Source organism: Enhydra lutris, unplaced genomic scaffold, assembly GCF_002288905.1.
Source record: "Enhydra lutris kenyoni isolate GAN:26980312 unplaced genomic scaffold, ASM228890v2 scaffoldscaffold13, whole genome shotgun sequence".
NCBI lineage: Eukaryota > Metazoa > Chordata > Mammalia > Carnivora > Mustelidae > Enhydra > Enhydra lutris.
Genome location: NW_019154097.1, coordinates 36616144 through 36626605, shown reverse-complemented (window position 1 = coordinate 36626605; position 10462 = coordinate 36616144).

Sequence of the window (10462 nt, the reverse complement as noted above, 5' to 3'; positions counted from 1 at the left end):
CTGCTGATTTATTACCTTTTTTACTGATCTCTCGTTTGGCCTGACCGCCCACACAGAATATAAGCAGTCCAAGATCAGGGGTGGCGTTTGCCTGGCTCACAGCCCAGTGAGTCTCCAAGGCTGACAACAGTGTATGGTCGAACACCAGTGACATTTTTACAGAGTGAATGGAAAAACGAATGACCGAATCCGTGCGTGCATCTCTCTCTCTCCATCTCGCAGCTTTCCCTTCTTCTCTGGGACTGAGATCACCAGCACTGCCAGCTGTAGTCCTACCAGCTGAGAAACACCAGTGGAAAACTAGCCCGGTCCTCTGTAGTTGGGGCAGGAGGCCCCAGAATGACTCCGATTGGCCCAGCCCAGTCACACACCATCATCCCTGCCCCAATCACTGTGGCCGGTGGGAGGGATACGGATCTCTCATTGGCCAGGACTGGCCCACCTCCTGCCCAAACCTCGAGGAGGCAGGTTGAGTTTGGGGAGGAAAGAGCGGTTGCCACCACACTGAGTAAGGCCAGCAAGGTGTTTGGGCCATCGCTTCCACCTACCACCTTCCAAGCGTCTTCTAATTGTCGCCTGAACATGCTGCCTTCTTTCCTGCTAGAGGCCAAATCCCAGCCCCTGCCGTTGCCCTTCCTGTTCCCCATGTCTGGAATGTTCTTCCCTGCGATCTCCTCCTTTGCAGCCCAGTTCTGCTCTCACCTCCTTCAGGAAGCCTTCCTAGATGCCCGCAATCCCTGGGGCCACCCCAGCATCCCTTGGATTCTTTGTCAGTGGGCACTCGGCGGCTTGTCGATGGGATCGGCAACCACCTATGGGTAGGAGTGCTATGGAGTCCTCTCGCGGCGCAGACTGACCTCGGTGATGGGGATGCGGCGAGAGCCGCTGCTAGGCCCGGCAGTGTGCAAAGCCCCCTACTCCCTGTGCTGATACCCCAGGCAAGTGCAGGCCCGGGGAAGGTCTGGGGAAGCGATGAGGGAGCGGAGACGGGTGACCGTGCTGTGCTGGGTGCGCAGCAGCCGGGTCCAGGCTCTGGGCCCGGCACCCGCTGGCATTAGCTGTTTAACCTAGGGCACCTTTCTGGCCTTGGCTCAGAATGGCCACAGAACGCAGAATGCAACGAACACGAGCTGATCCCACCCACCCCCGGCACCCTCCAGGATGGATCAGGCGGTCCTTACCCTGGGGTTGGGGGCACCCAGCTCGCCCCTGCGCCCCGGGGCCATCCTCCTCTACCAGAAAATCTCCCGTTCTCTGCCCTGCAGAGAATTCGGGGGATGGTGGAGCTCTTCCCCAGCCCAGGCTCCCTGCCAGGAGCCGCAGGCACCCGAGGCGGCGGGAGTCCCTCTTGCAAACGCAGCGTATGGCAGTGCCCTGCGGGCCGGCAACCCCACGACCCCGGCGCCCCTGCGCTTTCGGGGGACGCAATTAACCAGAGCGCCGCACGGTGGCGCTCGTTCCCCCTTTTCTCCCGACGAAACCCAGCCTGGAGACCCGTCCCTCCCTCCCGTCCGTCCGTCCGTCCGTCCACCCACCTAAGTACTGCTTAAATCACAAGAGTGATATATGGTCGGAGAATGAAGAAAACGGTAAGAGTGTTCATTTCCCCGTGATGTGTATTCTTTCAGCTCCTCTATCTGCCCCTCCCCGCCCCCCAGACCCCTCCCCTCTCCACGAGTGTGTCTGCGCCTGCAGTGTTTTCCAGTTGGAACAAATCCCTGCAGGCCCTTTGCTGTTGAGCCCCACACAGTCGGGCAGGGCCTCCCTGTGAGGTCCCCCGCCCTGCGTCCATGAATCCGTGGTGGCAACGGGACACCGCTGTGGGAGGACCGCGCGGCTGGAGCCTGCCCTGCACTCATTTCCCAGGGCGGCGGGTCAGCCTCAGGCGAGCACCGAGGTGGGGTGCTCTGCTCAGGCAGGGGTGCGGGCGAGCAGCCGCGGGACCTGCGTTCCTGTCCCATGCCTCCTAGCAGACCGGCCAGGGGTGTCCAACAGGGTACGTGGGGACCCGTTCCCAGGTTCAGGAAATAGCCGAGGACCGAGAAGCCGACCTGCTCCATCCACCCCCGTGACTTCTCCCTGTGAACCTCCTCAGAGACTTTCCAGCGATTTCCCTTGAGCAAATGTGAAACCCTACACTGAGGACTGGAGAGGCGGGGGGACCACAGATACCCCCATTCAGCCCCCGAGTTTTCAGAAGGGGAAACTGAGGCCTCAAGAACCCTAAGAAGCAGGCACCTGGGTGGCTCAGTGGGTTAAGCCTCTGCCTTTGGCTCAGGTCATGATCTCAGGGTCCTGGGATCGAGCCTGCATTAGGCTCTCTGCTCAGCAGGGAGCCTGCTTCCCACCCCCCTCTCTGCCTGCCTCTCTGCCCACTTGTGATCTCTCTTTCTGTCAAATAAATAAATAAATAAAATCTTTAAAAAAAAAAAAAAGAACCCTAAGAAGCAAAGCCAGGACTGGGGTCCTGGCCCCCCAACCTTCTTGAAAGCCCTTAAAAATGGGGACCATTGTTTTATCACCTCCAAGCTAAGTGTGTTACTTGTGTCTTCTAAAACGTAACTCCAGAGAGGATGTCTAACTCTCCAGTCACTGGAGTGAAATGGAAGCATCGTACTGGCCTCCAGACCTAGGATTGCAGCCCGGTCTTGACACCCACCAGCTGCAGGACCGTGAACAGGCACTACTAGCCTCCCGTGAGCCTCAGACTTTACATCTGTGAAATGGGGCTAAGGATAATGCTTCCTTGGGAGTTGTTGTAGGTAGCAAATGAGTGGATACAGGCAAAACCATTTATAAATGCTAAACCCTCTAGAGCTGTGACTGATCATTTCTCAGCAGAAATATTTGCTAGCCGGTGATGGGATTCCTTGATTTCTCTCTTCAGTGACACAGCCAGGAGCAGCCTCGGCTCCTGGGGACATAAAAGAAGGAAAAAAAAGAAAAACAGGGCAGGGTCAGCCTGATTGCTATCAGGTGGGCTATGCTAATTTACGTGGCAGGTTGATTATTAATGAAACACCTGACATTCGGTTACTGCCCTGTCCACTCCCGATGACTTCCGTGTTCATGTCCCCTGGATGCCCGCAGGACACTCACCCAGAGGCTGCAGACCGGACTGGACGAGAGCTTTGGGAACATCGACCTGGGCCAGACAGGGTGGAGGGGATTCACAAGCCTGCCCTGGGCGTCTGCGGGAGCATTTTGCCACTTGGAATTACTGGGCGGATGATGGGAAACGGAGAACCCGCCCCCAGCGGCGCCGGGCACCGTGACCAAGTCCACGCAGCTATGAGGGCGATCCGTCGCTCACCGGCTCTAGAACCATCCGGCAGGCAGGCTACACCGCAGGGAATCTGCAGGAGGCAGGCTTCCAGCTCCTGGGGCTTGCTCTCTGTTTACATCTGTTTTGCATATGCCGGCTGCCTTCACGGACGTTCCAGCTACCGTTGTCTCGGAGCAGCACCGCAGGATCGGTGTTTGTCTCCTCCCGCTGCTTCCTAGCACCCCACGGGCCTGCAGAAAGGTGGTCTCCGCCTAAGAAAGCGATCTAGATGCCGGGCTGAGGGGGGCAACCCCGTGCCCTCGTGACTCGGACAGTGTGTCCTTGAACGGTGGGACGGCCATGCACTTCTGCACGTTCACCGGTTTGCAGATTTAAGAGGACACACATGCCTCCTTGGGAAAGCGGGAAAGCATTCTTCCTGCCCGGGCGCAGCCGATCCGCTGCTGGGCGTACACCTGAAAGCATCCCAAGGAGGGACTCAAAGAGCTGTTTTGTACTCAACGTTCACAGCCGAAGTGTTCACAGCAATCCAGTCAGGGAAGCTACCCATGTGTCTACTGACGACGCGTACAGCAATAACCAATCTGGGGTGGCCCAGTCCGTGAAGCCTCTGCCTTCATCTCAGGTCATGAGCTCAGAGTCCTGGGATCAAGCCCGACATCGGGCTCCCTGCTCAACAGGGGGGTCTGTCTGAGGTCTTCTCCCTCTCCCTCTGCCCCCCCACCTCTCTAAAATAAATAAATAAATCTTTTTTTCTTTTTTAAAAAACTTAATGTATTTTTATTTAAATTCAATTAATTAACATATAACGTATTATTAGTCTCAGAAGTAGAGTTCAGTGGTTCATCAGGTGCATAGAACAGCCAGTGCTCATCACATCATGTGCCCTCCTTAGTGTCCATCACCAGGTTACCCCATCCTCCCGCCCCCTCCAGCAAGCCTCAGTTGCTTCCTATGATTACGATTCTCTTATGGTTTGTCTCCCTCTCTGATTTCGTCTTGTTTTATTTTTCCCTCCCTCCCTTACACTTCTCTGTCTTGTTTCTTAAATTCCACATGTGAGTGAAATCACAATTGTCTTTCTCTGATTGACTGATTTCGCTCGGCATAGTACCCTCTAGCTCCCTCCACGTCATTGCAAATGGCAAGTAAATAAATAAATCTTTAAAAAAATAAACATGGTCTATCCATACAGCGGAATATTGTTCAGCCTTCAAAGGAAGGAGATCCTGACGCACGAGACAACACGGGAGAGCCTGGGGGACATGACCACGCCGAGCAAGACCGGCCAGACACAGGACACGTCCTGTCGGATTCTGTGTATCTGAGGGACCTACAGAAGTCAGGATCACAGAGACAGGAAGCAGGAGGGCAGGTGCCAGGGCCTGGGGAAGGGGAAAGAAAGAGTTCACGTTCACTGGGGACAGAGTTTCAGTTTTGCCAGATTGAAGAGTCTGGAGAGGGATGGGGCTCACGGCCACCCAGCGTTGCGAATATGCCTCACGCGGCTGAACTGGGCACTTAAAAGGGGTTAAGACCGTAAATGCTGAATTATGTGTGTTTTGCCACATTTTACGGACCATCCATCCCGCCCAGCCCCCCACTCCCACAGACGGGGAAAGAGAAGGTGCAGGGAGTCTGGGGACTTCACCATCTTGGGATCAGAATTTTCCTTCACTGCCTTTTCCAATTACTTTTTGATCTTCGAAGATTTTTTCAAGTTTTTATGTTGAAAAATTTCCAACAGGAAAGCAAATGAAATGTTGTCTAATGGACATATATATACCCAGCACTGTTCTTCAAGAGTGGTTATATTTGAGGCGCCTGGGTGGCTCAGTGGGTTAAAGCCTCTACCTTCGGCTCAGGTCACGATCCCAGAGTCCTGGGATCGAGCCCCGCACCAGGCTCTCTGCTCAGCAGGGAACCTGCTTCCCCCTTCTCTCTCTGCCTGCCTCTCTGCCTACTTGTGATCTCTGTCTGTCAAAATAAATAAATAAAATATTTAAAAAAATAAAATACACACTTGCTGTCCAAAAATGAGACCAGGACAAAAACTTAAAAAAAAAAAAAAGAGTGGTTATATTTGCCCAGTGTGGTTTATCTCTCTAGATGCACATGTATGTTTGTCCAAATACGTTTTGTTCTGATAAAATATTCTGAAGGTGTACTGCACATGTCATGGCGCTTCACCCACAGACACTTGAGCGTGTATCTCTGAAACACAGATATTTCTTGCAACATCACATAACTACAGTTACTAAATTATCAGTGATTCCCCAATCCCATCAAATATTCTGTCCATATTCACATTTTCGCAGTTTCCCCCAATTTTCTTTTAGAGTCCTTCTTTCAGAATCAGGATCCTGTCCCATTTCGAGCGCTGTGTTTGCTTGTTCCTTTACTCTCCTTTGTGACACAACAGTGCCCACTACCCCTTTCTTTCGACGTTGATTTCTGTTGTTGCTTTTGGGGTTTTCTTTTTCCCTTATAAGAGCCCAGACCAGTCTGGCGGAAGGTCCCGCGTTGTGGGTTTGTCTGATTCCTCATGTTGCCATCTAACCTATACCTCCACCCCATGCCGACCGAAAGTTGGGGCCAAGGCTTGAGTAGACTCTGGCAGGACGTTTTAGGATGGCTACTTCCCCTGTGATGCTATAGGCCGTGTGGTAGTGGACGACCCTAATGTCAGGTTGCCCCCCTCCCCACAATGATGTGCAGCTTGGTCAGCTGGTTAAAGTCTGACAGCCGGGTCTCTCCATCATAAGGGTGAGCTGAGAAGCAATCTATGGGGTAGGATAGTCCTTACAACCATCCTCTTCCTCCCCCTGATGGCCTTGGCACCCATTGCTGGTCCTTGCCTGAGTCAGCGCCTTCCCTGGAAGCTGCAAATGGTGATTCTACGAATCCTACCATTCCTCCTGGGCTTGTTACCTGGCTTTTTTTTTTTTTTTCCTCTCTTTTCTGTAAAGAAGAGCTTTCCTTCCTAATGTGTGAATGAACCACGGTTCTTCCAACAATGAGAATATAAATGATGAACTTTTCTTGTTCATTGCTGATTTTCATCATAAGGGGTTGGCATAATTAGATCTTTTTGCTCTTCTCTCTTCTTTTGTCCCCTTATGTTGGATTATTGCTATTGAATCACTGACTTTTATTTATTCAACGTATTATTAAATTACAGAAATTCCTTTTTACGGTCAGTGTTTCAGTTTCTGAGAGCTGCTGTAACAAATGACCCCAACTGGGTAGCTTCAAACAACGAAAACTTATGTCCCCCCTCATTCTAGAGGCCAGAAGTCTAAACTCAATTACATTTCTTTTTCTGTGAACTTTCTGTTCGTGTGTTTTGCCCCCTCTTTTTTTGCTATGAAATAATTGTGTTTTCTTAAGAGATTCTTAAAAGTTCTCTGTACATATTAGGAGGCTCACGCTATAAGTTGCAAATATTTTCTGTCAGCTTATTTATTTAATGACTTTGCTTATTTTCTTACTGCCATGAGAAAGATGTTTTGTTTTGTTTGGGGAGGTTTCTAATATGTCGGCCTTTTCTTTTGTTGCTTCTGATTTTTTGGCTTTTTATAAAGGGTTTTTTTTTTTTCCTCCCCCTCACTCCTGAATACAAAAAAAATTCACTCATGTTGTTTTCTTCCAACACTTGTATTATTTCACTTTTGACATTGAGAACTCTGGTCCCTTAAGAGTTGATTCTGGCATAGAGTGTGAGGTAGGGATCTACATGTATCATTTTCCAAACGATCACTGCATATTCTTCAGAGGAGGCACAACTAACATAGAACCTCTAATCGTGAATGCCCGTGCTTTGTGGGGTGCAGGACGGGGTGGGGGGTCTCAATGATGGCCGTGAGATTAACATGGAACATTCTGGAATGTGGTCCTGCACACTGCATTTCAAGTGGCAAGGAGAGGTGTGATGGGGATTTGCCCAAGGAGAGACCGCCAGCCCAGCATTTTGGTCAAATGAGCAAGCTCCAAAGTCAGGATGAAACATTCAGCAATATCCAACAGGCGACTCTCAAACCTCAGGGGCTCTTCACCGCCTCCAGGTATAATTAGGCCCTCCATATGCCGGCTTCTTTATCTTCTGTCTCACGCATATCTTAAACCTGACCGTTTATCAAGCAAACAGCCGGTCTTGCTGGAATGCCTTTGCTCAAACTAGGTGTTCCTCCTTTAGTCCCTCTGCCCCATCACCATTCAGCAAATTCCTGATCGAACCAGAAGAAAAGTTCGTAACCTGCCCCCACCAGTAAGCGGCCTTCACGCTGACTCTGAGTACGACCTCTTTGTCTGTCTGGGACACTTGCAGGGTGATCTTGGGCTGGACCTGGCTCTGAGTCACAGTACCATCTGTCCCTTTTCCATCTCATCACTGGATTCTCATCACTGGATTCTGTGCTCCTTAAAAGCAGGCACGGGGGATTGAATAGTGTCCCCCCCACCACCACCACCAAATTCATGTCTAGCTGGACCCTCAGAATGTGGCCTTGTTTGGAAAGAGGGTCTTTACAGATGCAGTGCAGTTCAGATGAAATCATACTGGCTAAATTAATGTGGGCCCCAAATCCAATGACGGGTGTCTTTGTATGAAGAGAAGCGGACACACACCGAGAAGAGGGCCATGTGAGGACACCCAGGGAGAAGGTCACACGAAGACAGAAGGAGGGAAGTGAGTGACCCTGCTACAGATGTCAAAGTCTGACGCACCATCCCAAGGCTGGAGAGAGGCATGGAATGCAGTTTCCATCAGAGTCTCCAGAAGGAGCCAACCCTGCCCACACTGTGACTTCAGACTCTGGCTTCCGGGCCAGTGAGAGAATACATTTCCACTGTTCTCAGCACCCCCCCCCCCCCCCCCCCCCCCCCCCCCCCCCCCCGCCCCCCGCTCACGGTAATTTGGTAGGGCAGCTGAGGACACTCATACAGCAGGTAAGAGCAAAAACAATGTTTATTGACGCCCACACTGTGGCAGGTGCTTTGGGTCTCATGCTGCACTGTCCCAGCAACCTTCTGAAGCAGGTGGTTAAGGTATGGGCGTCATCCCCATCTCTGGCTGGAGAAACTGAACTCGTTCAGCGACTCCTCCAGGCCATACAGCTGGGCTGTAGACCCAGGATCCCCACTCTTCTGGGCCTCTCTGGCCTCACTGAACAACCTGGTTTTTGTGCTGCACACTGGCGGCCAGTTTTCCTTCCTGACCAGGACAAGGGGTGGAAAGGGCATTCTTAAACAAAACCTCAAAAACCCAAAGAATAAGTCTCAAAAAAAAAAAAAAAAAGGAGATGAATTTGATAACATCAGGATTAATGTCTCCTTTCCAACAAAGTACAATACAGTCATTAGGATGACAACAGATTGGGGTAGACACAGGGAATATCTATAGCCGACAAGGGGCACGTTGCTAGAACAGGGGGGTGCTCCCACAGATCAACACGGAAAAGACAGTAACTCTACCAACTCTGCTGCGACAATGGCCGAAAGATAAGAATCAGCAATTTATAGAGGAAGAAACCCACAAGCTTAACAAGAATGTGAAGAAATGCTCTATCTCACTAATAGAGAAAGGTAAATTAAAACAAGAACATGTCACTATAGCCCTATTATGCTGAAAAAAGGAAAGAGCTAGTCGATGCCAAGCGTTGGCAGGGAAGTGGGCACTGCCGCAGACTTCTAGTGGGAGTAGACTGGGGCAGTCCTTCTGGGGAACAATTTGGTGGTAAGTCGGTGCAAAATTTTTGGAGGTGATGGATATGTTTAGTACCTTGGTTGTAGCAATGGTATCACGGCTGTATGCATATGTCCACAAGCATCTGGATACAGACAATTACATGTGTGCAATTCCTTGGATACCAATTATATCCCAATAAAGCTAAAACAATTTCTCTAAAAACAACAACAACAGTCAGTCAGTCCACCAGTTCTACTCCTAGAATATGCATCCCCCCCCAAATTCTCAGCCCTATCCATAAGGGAACAAGGACAGTGATGTTTCTCATGGTGTTGTTTCTGGTGGGGCTGTGGCTGTTATTCCCTGGGAGAGTGGAGTAGATCAGGTTAGATCTGCATCACTGAATAATTGTCAGCAGTTTAAAGCAACTGGCTACATGAACACAAAGCAATGAGATTCAAAACAGTGGTGAGTGGGGGGAAAAAGTAAGAGACAGATTGCCATCGAGACATAAACCATTTATATAAAAGTACATGCATACATAGGTGTAGAGTCATATAGGTGTGTAGTGTAGACATGTATTGTCTTCATCTTTTGGACACAGGGCTAGACAGCGAGGGGCTGAAAGGCCATGCAAGAGGACCACGCCAGCGGATGAGGGAGGAGTATTTTGTACTGGTGGTGTCCTTCCAAAGGCCTTCAGATCTCATTGCACCTGGGAGGCCTTCTGTTTGCAAAAGAGAGAAACCTGTACCCAAAACCAGCATCGACCAAAATAGTTGTTGCCTCATGGCACTTGGGAGGCCAGCGCAAATCCAGCCTCTGGGGACTCTGAAAACTCAGGAGATAGCAAATCAGATTTCTTTTTCCATCTCTATCACTGTTGCCATGTAGGTCTTCTCCGTCTGTTGGCTGGACTTCTCTCAGGGCTTGATGTAGGACACGGGGAAGTGGAGGGTCACAGCTTCCTCACCCTGGTTTAGTGACCCAATGGGAAAGACACAATCTCTCTTTTCGCATCCATATAGAGACCCAGGGAAGCACCCTGATTGGTCCAGCTCAAGTCACATGTCCAACAGCCAACCACTTTGGCTAGAGGATGGGGATCTGCGATTGGCTAGGCTGGGCCCAGGTGCCTGTGGCTTGAGGGTGGTGCTGTGGTGGCCCCAGGAAGGGGAGGGGGAGACGCTGCCCAGACAAGTGTAGTAGAGGTCTATCACATGCATAGAGGCAGCACCCCCTGCCAACACGGGCTCAGCTCCTTTGTTTCTTGTCACATTGAGACAGGCGGACCTCGACTGGTGGAGAAAGCCCAGCTGGGGAGCTCCTGCCACAAGGAGGCTCCAGGGTGCCGCCTGGAAGGTGGTGGTCTCATGAACATTTATTCAGCACATGACAAAACTTAATCCCAGAGAAAGAGAAAATATCCAGGCAGCCCAAACTGAGAGTGGCAAGGGATGGTGGCCGGACTGCCTCTGCCTGTTCTCTCT